Raw genomic sequence first — 14,279 nt, forward strand, 5'->3', positions numbered from 1 at the left:
GTCTTCCATTGACTTCCAAGTCAATCCATTACGCTTTCACACTTAAGGATTTTCATCAGCTCAATCTAAAACCTGATTTTTAAAGCAAACATCCACCATTGGAGTCATCAGTTATCAAATGTATACATATTTGATATTAATTCCCCAGTACTGTGATCAAGGTCTTTCATTACACATCGTTTACGTTAGTCTAGTGTTGCTCTTTTGGCCATGCTGTGGGTGACATGTGTGTCCAGTAATTGTGTTTAGGAGTGGGGACGCAGTAGGAAGCCGCAGGCAGCGACGTGACGACTTCCATCCACTCGAGTTGAGCTTAATGACCACACAACCTAATATGGTCAAAGACTCAAGAGTTAAACAGCCAGATTCTCAGGGGTTCAAGTGTCTGACAAAGTGCTCAGGTATGCCAGCTATGGAGGCTTAACCGCTGGAGGTCCTGCGCAGGTTGGAGGTAGCACGCCGGATGTCCTTAACATCCTTAGCCTAATTAGTGGAGTTTGAGAGGTATCACCATAGGAGTTGTTGTGTGTGTGTTTGGAGGGACTGGACGTGCCTTCAGCAATGAACAGCACATCCACTTAATAGGATTAACATTTAACCAGAGCACTCACTCGCTGTCACACACCTGTCTAAAAAAACACCACACCAGTGAGTCAGGAAACTGTGCATCTGAATGTGTCCCTGTAGGGGGTCACCGACTGTTGGTTAACTTCATTCCACAATTAAAACTCACAGGTGGCAGGAATTTCAGAAATGAGGAAAGATTGTGTTCCACTCCATCCGCTCGGACCTTTTCCTCTCATAAAAATACCTGAATTAGAGTAATTAGTGGGCTAAGCCTCTCTTGTGTCACACCACATATCGCCTTTGAAGGTCCACTTGTCATTGTGAATTACTCCTCTTAAAGGTGACTTATGTTGTTAACCTCGGACGGACAATGGACTTCGTTTTTATCAGGAAGGTTTTTTTTTCCCATTTTATAGCATTCAGCAATAGATGTTCTCATACCTTGATTACATTTTATTTTGATGAGATTATAACCACCCATTTCTGTAATGTAGGCCTAAAATGAAGCTAATGCTATCAGCTAGTTAGCTAGGTTTAGCATAAAAGAGTGGACATGTTTTCAACAGTTCATTTCATTAGGTGACCCTCCTTTGTCGTCAAAATGAACATTTCACATTAAATGTGCATTGATATAGAAGGCTTATTTGTTTCCATTCCAATTAACATTGCCAAGATTCCTCATTTGTTTCCAGTGACTTTCATGTGTATGATTTAATGTCCCGATTTTCTCCTGTTTCGAAGAAAAAGTTTGTCTCTACTTAAACAGAACATGTACAAATGATCATTATAGGAGGTGAAAAATGGACGTCAGAGCCACTGTAGATCCTTCCAGGAAGTGTAACCCAACCTTCCCTGACTTGAGTGATCTGACTCGTCTGATGACAGCTCAGTGTTAACAGTGACACCCCCACCCCTCCAACCCCAACTCTGCCTGTAGTAACAGAGATGACATGACCAGATAGACTAATGACAGGGGAGAAAGACACTGGCAGACAAGTGACCGGGCATGCTTTTTCCATAACAAACCCTTGTTTCTAATACAAGAAACGAATAAAGAAAAAGTTCTTTGTTTTTCTTCCTCGGGGAGGAATTTTCACTGAGACAGTCGGTAGCAAAGTCAGAGGATGATTCAGACACTTTTCCATTTCACTGTCTGCTCTTGATGATGTTTTCTGGGCGACCAGACCATCACAATACAGCGAAGCCCAGATTCCCACAGCTTGATTGACAGTTTTCCTTTAGGCCAAATCTGGAACCACTTACCTCATTCGCACAAAGGGGGTTGGAGGTTTTGGAGCTGGGTTATACAAGGTCACAGAGAGAAGGGGCCCGATGGGTCAGGACCAGGAAAGGAGACTGATTTTTTTGGATGTGTATGGCATGGTGACACCAAGCTGTTTCTCCAGCTAGCTTAATTTAAGCTAATTTCAAAGATTTAATTGCCGAATGTCTGGTTTCACTGCATTTGGGTTTGCTGATTTTTATATACTTTTTTTGTATGTAGTTTATTTTTTCATTGTTTTTCTGGTCATGGCAGATGGCTGTCTACCAAAGAGTCTGGTTCTACTCAAAGCTTCTCCCTGTTAATCTGAGGTTTTCAGACCACTGTGCTTGCTAATTGGAAGATAAATAATGGGTCTTTGTAATTAATATTACAGTACAGCACCATGCGATAACTTTTATTTGTGCTATATAAACCAAAAATTATGAATTCTAAATTAACCAGATCTAAACTTTTGGAGAAGAACTGAAATCAGCGCCCATTTTTCCTATTACTTTCAAATGTAAATCAATGTACAAACATGAGCAGAGAAGCAAAGAATACCGATTGTAGTTCTAAATGAACATGATAACATCTTTGGTAACTAAACAGGCTACTCCGTGACAGATGAGCCTGCTGCAGTTCAGGTAACACGCCTTCTAAGAACCAGAGACACTGATGGAAAGATAACCTCTTTAGGCAGCAAATTGCCATTCATCGCTTAAGATGCCATCACAAAGCTTCAAACCCACATCAATCTGGATTGTTTTCAAAGCAGTGTTCCATAAAGAAAAGAGGAGGAGAAGTCAGGATGTCGTCAAAAGACGGATTCAGCGATGTACAACGTGCAGCGCCTGGCTCCGACACTTTCGTCAAACCATGCTGTGCTTCCAGGAACTAAAAAAGGTGACGGGGCAGGATTTACTAACCCAGAGGCCCCTTTTGTTCTCTGAACGCCACACTGATCCTCCGCTTCCTCTCTGGCTGTATGCGCAGGCCTATAGGCTTACCTTTTATACTCCTCTCTCTCCCTTTCTGTCTGCTGTAAATAGGCTTAAAGTTACAGATGTCTGTGTGCGAGCACAAAAAGCCGAGGTGAAGCACAGAGGCTGGCTGTATTTCAGGAGAGCAGGTGGAAAGAGAGCAGCTGGGGCACAAAAGGTGACGATCCTATTTCTCATTAAAAAGTTGAGCAACTACATGTGTGTTTTGAGTGTGTAGCTCTATATATATACCGTGTGTGTGTGTGTGTGTGTGCAACAGCCGAATTGATAGGGGAGAATAACAGTCAAAACTCAAAAACAGTTTTTTTTTCAGATTTTTCACCCTCATTTCACTGCTACTTTTTGTTAGCTTTAGCAATTTTGCAGTGTCACAAAGTATTTGTTAACATCTGTTGCCAGGTGCCTTACAGCTGTACCACAACTTATTCTACTGCTGCACTCTCTCTCTCTCTGGATAAGTGCTTAAAGACTTAAAAGTAGGTAAATTCAGGTAGTAAATCACGCTGTCAGATGGTGTCAGAGCAGCAGCCAGCTGGGTGAACGCGGGCGTCAATGGGTTCCTAGGTGTGTGGGCCGTCTGCCTGGCTGGCTGGCTGGCAGGGACAATAAGCCATACTGTTTGACCTGCCCTGTCTGTCCCACTGCCAACTTTCACGGACATTCAAACAACTTCTCTTCCCTCCCCTGAATCCTGAGTGGAGACTGTAACTTTTATACAAATACTAAGCCACACATCTGGGCTGCTGCCTTTAAATACTCTTATTCAAGTTAATGTTAATCCACGTTTGTGACCAATGTAGTTTATATTCAGACTTAAAACAGTGCCATGAGTATTATTATTATGTTTCTATTCATAATGAGACCAATCTCTCAGTTAAAAGAAGAATGTGCGGCTTTTTGATCCAGTAGATGTCGCCCTTGAGCACCAGCACTAAATCAAAACAAACCGCTGTTTGGCGACACCGCCGCTATTCTGAAGCCTCCAGCGGCACACCTCCGACCCCTCTCCACTCACGTTTGTTGGAAGGAGTTATCAATAAGAACGCACCATAATTAAGCACCATCAAGCACAAGCGGCGGACAAAACTGTCCTTTGCTTGAGCTGCAATTGAGTGTGGCCTGCGTTGTTGTGTTAGCAGGCTAATGTTAGCTTCACATTGCACATAAATCTACGCGAAATGACCAAGAACACTGTTGTATTTGTGTAAAACGTTGCACATTCTGCCTTTAAAGTAGATCATAATCTTGCATCTGTTTGGTCAGAAACATCTTATGTCATCATTGTTGGTGGAGTAAATATAGAATATTGATTGTGAAGTTAATGTTTCTCAACCACTTCCTGTTATGTCCTTGTTTTGAAAATGGGAAAACGGCAGACCAACCTTTATTTAGCAAATAGCAATATAATAATCTAATGTTTCTGCCATACTCTCAAAACCTAAAGACAAAAACACTTGCTGCTACACTGTCAGTTAACCTACGAGTGAGATAGACTTGATTCATCTGTGGTTTGTAAATTAAGATGATTACTGATACAAACACTTAATCCATGTTCCCTAGATCACCAGCCCCAATGATGTTTCACTTCAAGTAAGGAAACTGTTGAGCTACGTTATAGCTCGAGTAGACCATTTAACTGGACTACTGTCCTTGTCCCCTGTCACAGTTACTATTGGACTGTCTTCTGGTTGACCTTTCTAACTAGTTAGCAAGCAACAAACTGGTTACAGTATATGTGGTATAAGCTCTGTATATTTCATAAATATATATTTTTTATGTGTTTTCGCTGTTTTGTAAGTGAAGCAGGGTTTTAAATTTGATGCAAACCGTAACTGGGAGCCAGTGGAGGGAGATGAACAACAGAGTGACCTGTGCTGGTTGAAGACCAGTCGCGCTGCTGCGTTTTGGATCATCTATAGGGGTTTGATAGTGCATGCAGGAAGACCTGCCTGTAGGGAGTTTCAATTTCGGGAATCTCAGGTTTTAAGTTGAAATACAATTTGGACAGTAAAGATGAAATATCGAGGAAAAAAAGTCAAAATGTCGAGAGTCAAGTACTACTTTGTGAAATTTTGATTTGACTCTCGAAATTGTATAGCCTATACTATTTTATTCTCGACATTTGGACTTTTTTCTCGCAGTGCATAATAAATCCTCTCATTATTTATTCATCATGCCTGGCCCTAATCCTCTTCTGTAATTGAATTATTCAATATCCATTCAGCATATAGCCTAGCATACCTACATGGACAGGAAATACTAATTAAATTTAGCCTACTGACCACTTTAATAAACTAAAACAAATCTCAGGATTTCACTCAAGTCAGTGTATTTTCGTAATTGTGACTTTAGTGCGTCCCATCAGGGGTTCATTGTCAAACTCTTGTGTGTACATGATGAAGGAGAGGTGAACCCAGAGGACATTTTGTGACGTCATTGCTGCTGTATTCCTGTGGGCACTTGCAGAGCCTCTGTGGTCATCACTAATGAGTTTACAATGACCTTATCACACTTGATGGTATTTTTAACACATACACTCTAAAGCGGAATTGCTTATCTGTGTGGAAAATAGAACATGTGGACTTGCTTTTATTAAGTCGTAGATGTTTACAGTGTGCCTTCTGCCTGTTATGAGAGGCAGAGAGAGAGTGTGTGCGTGCGCGTGTGTGTTGTGCGTGTGTTTGCGTCCGTGTGTGTGTGTGTGTGTGTGTGGCGGAGGAAGAGAGGAGGGAGGGGGAGCTTCATGTGTAAGCCAATGGGTGCAGAGCAGCGTTAATGTCATTTCTCGACGCTTTAACTTGGTGCCAGAGCAGCGAAGCGCTCAACCCTGCTCCGCGTCCTCAACTCTCTTTCTGTATCAACGATCATCATGCACTGAACGACTACGACCAGAGAGCTGATTCAAGACTCAAACAGCACGGAGTTGTGTTTGTCGGATGCAGTTTGCCCGTATGCCTCCCTCCACAGTCGTGATTTCATTCTGAAAAAAAAACCGGAATACTCAGCCCCGAAAGCGGACCAAGTTTTTGCAGTTGAAAGGTAAGTGTGAAGGTTTTTTTTTTTTTTTTGGCTTTGACTTACTCTAATAATTTTTATTTATTCTCTAAACTTTTCAATGCGGTTTAAGTGTACATAGTTGTGCCTGGATGTTGTAAAAAAAAAAGATTTAAAATAAGGGGGAAAGGAAGCAGATCAGGTTTAGAGAGGCTTGTTTGTATTCATCTTTTGGAAATCATCAAGCACCATCAAGGATAACCAATGAAACATGAATCGTCTCTTCATTTATCCAATGCAAAACAACAGAAAAAAGGAAGGAAGGAAGGATATTTGAAGCTTTGAGACACATTTTCCCCAAAAAATTGGAGAGAAAAAAGTGAATCTGTGGTTAAGTGTGGGGGGGGATTTCAGCTCGGAAAGTGTCTGTGCGTTAAGACGCACTTAATGGAGGGTTGCGTTTGGGTTTCCAGATGTGTGAACTCAGCTGTTGCTTGTCACTCAGGTGGTCTCTCTCTCTCTCTCTCTCTCTCTCTCTCTCTCTCTCTCTCTCTCTCTCATTCTCTCTTTGCCTGTCTACTCCTTTTCCTTTCTCTTTACGAGCCTCCTCCTCGGAGTCCTTTCATGCAGCTCCTCAGTATCACATCAGTGTTGAATGACCACAGCCCGAATCCTCAGAGACATTACGGAGTGAAAGCCACAACAGTGAACCAAGTTACCAAGAAAGACATTTTCTCGTACGCAGATCATACCGCAGACATAAACGTAGCCTACTTTTCAAACAAACTTTGGAGTGGTAGCCTTTGTTTTATTTCATTTGAATCAAATTGTTTCAGAATGATAGTTTGAACAATGGGCCCTCTTTTCAGATGCTGAATTTAATCTCAAATGTATATTTAAAAAAAAATCATAAAAAAGGAAAAAGAGACTGACTATGAGCCCTTGTTTGGATGGACTTTGCAGTGCTGTGTCATCTGTATTGAAGCCAGTGGTGGCACCTAGTGGTGGGACTTATTTTTAAAGATGCTTGCATTATGAGCTGTGGGCTTTTTGCATTTCTGCGTTTGAGTTTTAAACCTCCAGTAAGCATGTTCAACAAAACCACTCTCTGATCTGCAGCTTCATTTTGAAATGATTACAAATTGGGGATGATTTGATGTGAACATTTATTGGCTGTGTCGCAGTTTTCCATGAGCTCTCATGTCATCTGGCTTGCTGTCTGTAACTGAATGACATGCTGCTGTGTAGTTAGCTGATCCCGGATGAGAGCAACTGAGGATCAGGTGACTGGAGGTGTATTCCCTCTCAGTGGGGGGGGGGGGCAGTCAGCCAGACTATGCTACACTTTGCTGGGGGTGTACGCTCACTGCAATGCTAAGCCTCTGTTAATGAGTATCTGCATGTGTGTGAGTCCTTGTCTGTGTGTGGTACTCAGTGCGAGTGGTTGTGGGTCTGCATGTCTGTTACCTTTGTGTGTGTGTGTGCATGTGTTAGAGAGAGAGAGAGAGAGAGAGAGAGAGAGAGAGAGAGAGAGATAGGTGTTTGGAAGCAGGAGTTAAGCTGCTGTTAATTGGTCAGCTATTTGGACCACATGGGAGTCGAGTCAGGAAGTATCTCAAATTATAGGTATTCTAAGCCTGATTACGATGACAAACAACATTGATCTTGTGATTTAATATCTTGTGTGCAGCAGTACAGTTTGGGAAATCAATCAAATAATCAACATTTATTGGTATAGCGCTAGAAATAAAATAATAGAGAAAGTCTACACAATATTCTTTGTTGTATTGTTTACAGGACGCAAACCTTATCCACCAATGTGCAGCCACAGACAGGCAGAAACCTAGAGCAGAACCAAACTCGTTGGTCGAAATCTATCTGCCATTAACGGCTTGTTTGAGAAATACATGCATGTAAATATGAAGCTACAGCTGGTCAACTAAGCATATTGCCATTATAATGGAAAAGGGTGGAAAGAGCTAGCTTGGCAGCTTAAAAGGAAAACACATCTCCCTTCTTTCAAATATTTTTTTAATATAAATCGTTGTCAGTATGGAGTCTTGTTGACACCCAACTGGCACTTTTGCTACTACGTCAGCTGATCCAGAATGTCACTGACCATGAAATAGTCTGAAACAAACCATAAAACCAACACTTGTTCTTTGTTTATTCCTTACTAACAATACATATACTTTGTTTGTTAATTAGCTTAACAAGGTTGCTTGTAGGCCCATTTTCATATGGCTAAGCTAGGTGTAGCCACATTTTACCAAACAGATAAGGGCTCTGTATCAATCTTATTATTTTATTCTTCACATGAAAGCAGGCAAGATAGTTACCTAGCTAGCTTTGTTAAGCTGCTTTAACTCCAAAAAAGTCAAAGGTGGTTAAGTTTGGTAGAAGGCCTTTTGCTAGCTTAAAAAAAAAAACAAAGGGAGCCAGGGTGTTTAAACATATAACAATCAGGAGGGTTGGAAAATGTTTTAGCTGAAGAGGCTATGAAGCCGTTCTTGAAGAGAAGACCTTTAAAGTTCATCAAAAGACAAACAACGACTCAGCATCTTATGTCATGCGTTTATAGTAGGCTACAAGCATTAGCCAGAGAAGTTGACAGAGTTTGAATGCATCCTTCACTTTTTGCTCCAATTGCTTTTTTGTTCTCGGGCAGTTTCTAAACTGACAGGCTCATTTTTCAGAGCAGTATCTCCAGATGAGCGTCTCCATCCTACAGTTCTTCCTTTTTCTTATATGCAACCCAAATTCTCATCCTCTCCAGCAAGCTTCAAATGCCAGAGAGGAAATCCAGCCTGGAGATTGTTTTGATATTGTTGGACTCGCTCCTGGAAAATCGTTTTTTTGCTCAATGGCCAACGGTGCTCTGGATTTAGAGCCATTGACTCCTAAGCCAAAACACCTCGTCTGATCACAGCAGTGAAGCTGTTTGAAGAGCTCAAGATGTGCTGTGTTTGACATTCAATCGATTTTTGACACTTAGAACATGAAAGACAATCCTCGGCTAGCTTGAATTATAAATGTTCCTACCTTGTGACGTTTTAAAGCAGTCTGAAGGACAATCTATTACAAAGACAAACTGTTACTGTTTACATTTTTTTTGCAGGCTGACTTTAGGTTAGGGGTTGTACAGATTTAACAGATTTCCTGTGTCTCAGTTTTTGAGTTGGAACATAGATTGGCATTACATTAAATAAATGGAACCAATAAGAAACTTAAACATGAATGTGAAGTGTGTGTGTGTGTGTCTAAAAAAAAAAAAGGGAGCGCAAGACCTCCATCTATTAGTAAGTCAACACTGTTCTGTCTGTGCGCCGCTGTCAGCCTAATACCTCAGACCAGCGTGTGTACACACAGGCAGGTTTGTGCTGTCATACTGGAATTAATTGAGTGTGGGGTTGTGTAAATCATTCCAAACCTCAGAATACACTCACACGCACACTTGCCAAGTAGCTATCCACTGTAGTTCTGTGTGTTGGGCTAAACAGTGAAGGACTTCTCACTGAACTGGAGAACCCACAACAGTGACAACCTGACATTTTTGGGAAGAGCAGAGATTAAAAAAGTAATCTTACATGGAAGACAGCCGGTTTAACCAGTACAAGGAGCAGTATTACTGGTGCTGCTGGAGATTACAACCAGTGCTGCAACCAACACTGACTAATCAAACATTCCAAATACGTATTGGTCAGAGTTTCTAGAAAATGAAAAACCGCTGCTTATTCTTATATCTATATATATATATATATATAGATATATATAGATATACATATATATATAACTATAGAAGTCAACTTTGGTTGTGAGCGATTGTAGTGTTTTTTCCCCACTTTGTTTCGACTGAACAACCAAATTGGAGTAATGCAATAGCTTGGGTCTGAATTGTGATCTCTTTTGGATACTTTTTTTTGTATCCCTGATGTTCATTTGGTCCGTGTTTTTCTTTTTTTAGGGACAGTTGTAAAGAGACAGGAAATGTGGGGAATGAGCACTGGGGATGACATGCACCAAATAGCTACAAGACGGGGAGTCGCGCCTGTATTGCTTGCTGTACCAACAGAGCTAAACGGGCAGCCCATGTATCGATGTCGGGCGTTTATTTTTTGTTATCGTGGTATTTTTATTTTCCATCGGTGTTACTATTTGATCCAAATTGGGCTGCATATGAAAGGGTTCGTTATAAATCAAGTTAATAAAAAGGTCTGTTGAAAATGAAAATAATCCTAAAGTGCAGCCAAAGTCACTAACTCTACATGTGATGGACATTTCTGATTAAATTCAACCTTTTTGAGGGGGATATCTTTGGATGGAAATATTGCAGTGTTAATGATGAAAGACAAGCTAACAGTGTGTATAGATGTTGGCCTACAGTAGCCATGAACACCCGGCTGTTGAGGAGTTGAAGGGTGCGGTGTGTAAATGTGTGCTGCAGTCCTTGATCTAAGAAACACTAATCGAGATCCTTGTGCACACTGAGCGGTTACAGAGCGAAACCCTGCAGGCCACATTGGCTGCACAAGCCTGGTATTATGGTCAGCTTGTGGGGAGAGAAAGTAATCCAGGGCTTAGAAGAATATCAGACACTGAGTAATGGACTCTAAGAGGGAGTTACACACCACTCTGTTAAAACTTGCAGGGAGGCAGAAATAAAGTTGCCCCCAGCACTTGCTAAGCGATGCAATACCGAGGTGTTGTTGAGCGATCCCGACTCGTGCCTGCGAGTGAGAGTCAATTTGGCACCACCTTAATTATCTATATACACAGCTCTATTTGATGATGATTAAAGCCGCTCAAAAAAACACACATACACGCCTGCCCAGACACTGCCAGTCGCCAGCCTCGGTGGTTATGGAGACATTAAAGGTGATGATTATTAGATGATAATAATTAAAAGGCTTTAAAGCTCCAGTCATGGTAAACAGTATAGCTCGGAACACAGTCTCGTTTAGGAAGACAAGATTTCTGTTCAACAACCACGTAATTACCCCACGTCAAATGACCACCCTGAGGGAGAACACAAATGATAGCTCTCAGTTTTGTTTTGGATTGAGAAGAACATAAAAGGTCTCCATAACAGGTTCTAGTTTGTTGCGTGGGACATCACTCAAACAGTATTTTGCTGAGGTGTTAAGAACCGACCTTATTTAAGTGATCATGTTACACTGTTTGACGTTTGGAAATGTTTGGTTTGATGTTGTTTAAGACAACAAGACATTTTGAAGATGCATGGTTGACCTGCGGGTTGGTTGGTTGGTTTGTGAGCGTGATAAAAACATGGCTTGATCCATCAAGTCTGCACCAGTATGCATAATGAAAATTATAATATTGGAAAATTTCATGAGAATGAAAGTGAGACCTACATAGAATATGTAGTGTCATTACATAAGGTCCTTATTGAGCTGTAGTTGGCTGAAAACTGCATTTTAAGAACAGAATCAAGTAAAACTAAATTCCTAAATGAATATTCAGTTTGTGCAGAAGGAAAACATGACTTAGCTCCTGCCTTCCCTCATTAAATTGGATGCATGTGCGCTAGTATATTGCAGTGTGTTCCTGAGACAATGACCAACTTATCAAGTATAGTCTGCTCTTTTTTTTCCCTTTTCCAAAATGTTACTATCTTTGCTTTTCTAAATAACTTGATTAGCTCTTCTCTTTTTTTTTTGACATGAATGGATCTTCAGATGGCCATGGATATTCTTATGAATCTCTGTTTCCATGACATATCATTGTCAGCCTGCCTCCATAAACAGAAGCCGATTAGATGAAGAAGTGTTTGAAATCTTTATGACAAACTCAAGATGGCAACCCTTTGATAAAAAATGTCATCAACAATAATGTGAACATCCAGTTGTTGGGTGGTCGCCTGTTGAAGCCTCTAGGGACAGGCCCTATCCGTCACAATATCTCCATGTTGCCTAGCCACTCCGTCCCCGAGGAATACCACCAGCCTTTTAAATTGACCCAGAGGGGGAAATGGCTCCATCCAATCTGATGCCACCGGGAGTCAGGAAATGGCTTGTTGTGATAACTAGCCTACTTGGTGAGGGTGGGGATAATGACAGGATTTTCACCAAATTTGCCAAAACCTGCACATTCATTGGTGTATTAAGTCATGTTTTTACAATACAAAAAAATAAGTAAAAAGGGGTTAGACTTGGTGAAAAACAAACAGAGAACTGTCTGTGGTTCATCTCAGCTCCATAACATATTGAAGGGTATTTTAGCATTGTTTACTGTTTTGGCCAACAAATGTTTTAATTTGGCTCACTTTCCTCACCATATTACTTGTTTTTGGGATGCCTAGAACTCACAGTATATTAGCTAACAAAGTTAGCAACTAGCTGCTTAGCATAGATGAACATCTTCCTCAGCAGTTGGTAAGGACCCAACAAAAAAAAAAAACAATGGCCAAAACTCCAAATGGATGATATTGATGCTCCCTATGTTTTGGATATTTAAGTGGGCAATATTATTCAAGCACATAAACCAAAAATGTAAATTTATATTGGATGTTTTCACAGCTTCTTTCTGCTCCCCCTAATTGGCCAAAATCATACCAAATCATTACAAATATTGATAATAATAAAACATTTCTGGATGATGTTTTTCTTAGACTCTTGACTTCCATATAGCCTACTATGAGAGAAAAACTTTTTTTTGTAACCTCTTCCACCATTAGCATGACACCAACCGCCTTTGCGCTCTGTGGCTAGCAATCAAGCAGCAACATCAACCAGGACAATTTTATCTCCGGAGTGAGGAAGAGTGTAACAGATATTCTCTTGCAGTGGTTACCTGATGAAAGCTTCAGGTTTTCCAAGCGCTCGTCTCAAAATAAATACAAGCGGCGGTTTGAAAGATTTCAGCAATATGAGATGCATCCGTTTCTTGTTTTGGCCAGAGAAGGGGGCTTAAATTGCCACTTGCATTAATGAGGTACTAAATAAATGTCTCTTGTGTTTACACTAATGACCCCAAAAACCAGACTGTGAACCTTTTGGGGGGGGGGGGGGGGGGGCTGAGGCATTCATTTTCTCTAACCAGCCACCCATGAAATCCTACATGTGTGGGCTTGTTTGTGTGTGCGCACATGTATGTATGTATTCATGCTCGTTCACTTGATTCCATATGTTTTTATTTACCAAACACTTACACATATAGCTTTTAGAGTGTGTGAATGAGCATGTATGCATATTCCCTTCTGAGAAAAGCCCCCAAGAGGAACTTTCAGACATCTGGTTGCGGATGGAGAGCTTATATCTTCAAGTAATATGTCCAGTTAAGCCCCTGGGAGCCGCCGCTGTGCACATCATTACAAGCCTCCTCCGGCTTTGCTTGCAACCCAGTTGAAACCCTATCTTTTGCTTCAGAGGGGTACAAATATGCTGTATATCCTTTTATACTATACTTCCTCCCCGGGCCGTCTCCCATCTGTTGCAGATTAGTCCTCAGTGTGTGTTTAGAGAGCCGAGCCTGTCGCCAAGCAGGACAGATAGTAAACCCAGAAGGTTTTAGTCAGAACTGTCAGGTAGGTCTGAATTAACAGAGAGGCCAACTAAGGATATGGCTGGTTGAGAGGAAAGACGAGAAGTGGAGCCCGGAGGAGAGACAGCGAGAAAGTAAGACAAGCTCCGAAAATTAAACAAGAAGCGCCCACCAAACAGGGTCGTCTGTTTACCCATGAACCTCAGGCCCGCTACTCGAGGGTCGGTGTGGAATGCCAACAGCGGCTGCCTGGCCAAATTCAACCACAGTCCCTGGGAGAGGAGGGAGGGGGGGGGAGGTAAACACCCCGCAAAAAAAGTCCAGTCACGCCACTTTCCCTGTGATAGTGAGTTTATTTAAGCAAGGAGCTCAAAGCAGCTTTCATATAACACATACCTTCAAAATCTGACGCCCACGTGGCATTTAAACCCACCGCCAAAATACTAAGGTTGCTGTGCTGAGCGGAGCTGAAATCACTGATTTGTTATCTATCTCTTTAAAAAATCTCTCACTGCTGGCTAAGTAACCCATATAAAAGTTAACAAAAAGACTCCCCCTGGAATCAACTCAAAGCTATTCAGTTTCACACACACACCCTTCTGTGACACTATGGTTATTTAAGAACTGTGGCAGCCTATGTAGGCCGAGTGTGACAAAGACCCCGTCGGCTGCTAGCGTGGTCCGACCCGCTGCTCCCAGCTCGTTTCGTCTTTCCAATGCTAAATTATGGGAAAATGAAGGTACGCGTTGTGTAATAGACAGCCGGTTAATGTGTGTGTGTTTGTCTGTTCCGCTTGACTTGTGTGCCATCCCTCCAGGGTCCTGTCATTAAGCCTCTGTGTACACAACCCCAATCCCTGGCCTACATCTATCTCTTATGCTGATATTCATGTGGGATTTGTATACTCACACACACTGCTTTCCCATACCAAACATGATGCAACACTGCTGCT

At 41.6% G+C, this 14,279-nt stretch overlaps 1 protein-coding gene across 1 annotated transcript in view; it reads left to right on the forward strand.

Annotated features, from left to right (window-relative positions):
- Positions 1-5,620: 5,620 nt before the first annotated feature.
- Positions 5,621-14,279, forward strand: part of prickle1b (prickle homolog 1b) — a 29,116-nt gene continuing 20,457 nt past the window's right edge. Inside the window, exon 1 of the mRNA XM_061029701.1 lies at positions 5,621-5,871. The gene's annotated coding sequence lies outside the window, so the exon portion shown is untranslated. The remainder of the gene's footprint in view (positions 5,872-14,279) is intronic.

Source organism: Labrus mixtus, chromosome 22 (genome assembly GCF_963584025.1).
Source record: "Labrus mixtus chromosome 22, fLabMix1.1, whole genome shotgun sequence".
Classification (NCBI taxonomy): Eukaryota; Metazoa; Chordata; class Actinopteri; order Labriformes; family Labridae; genus Labrus; species Labrus mixtus.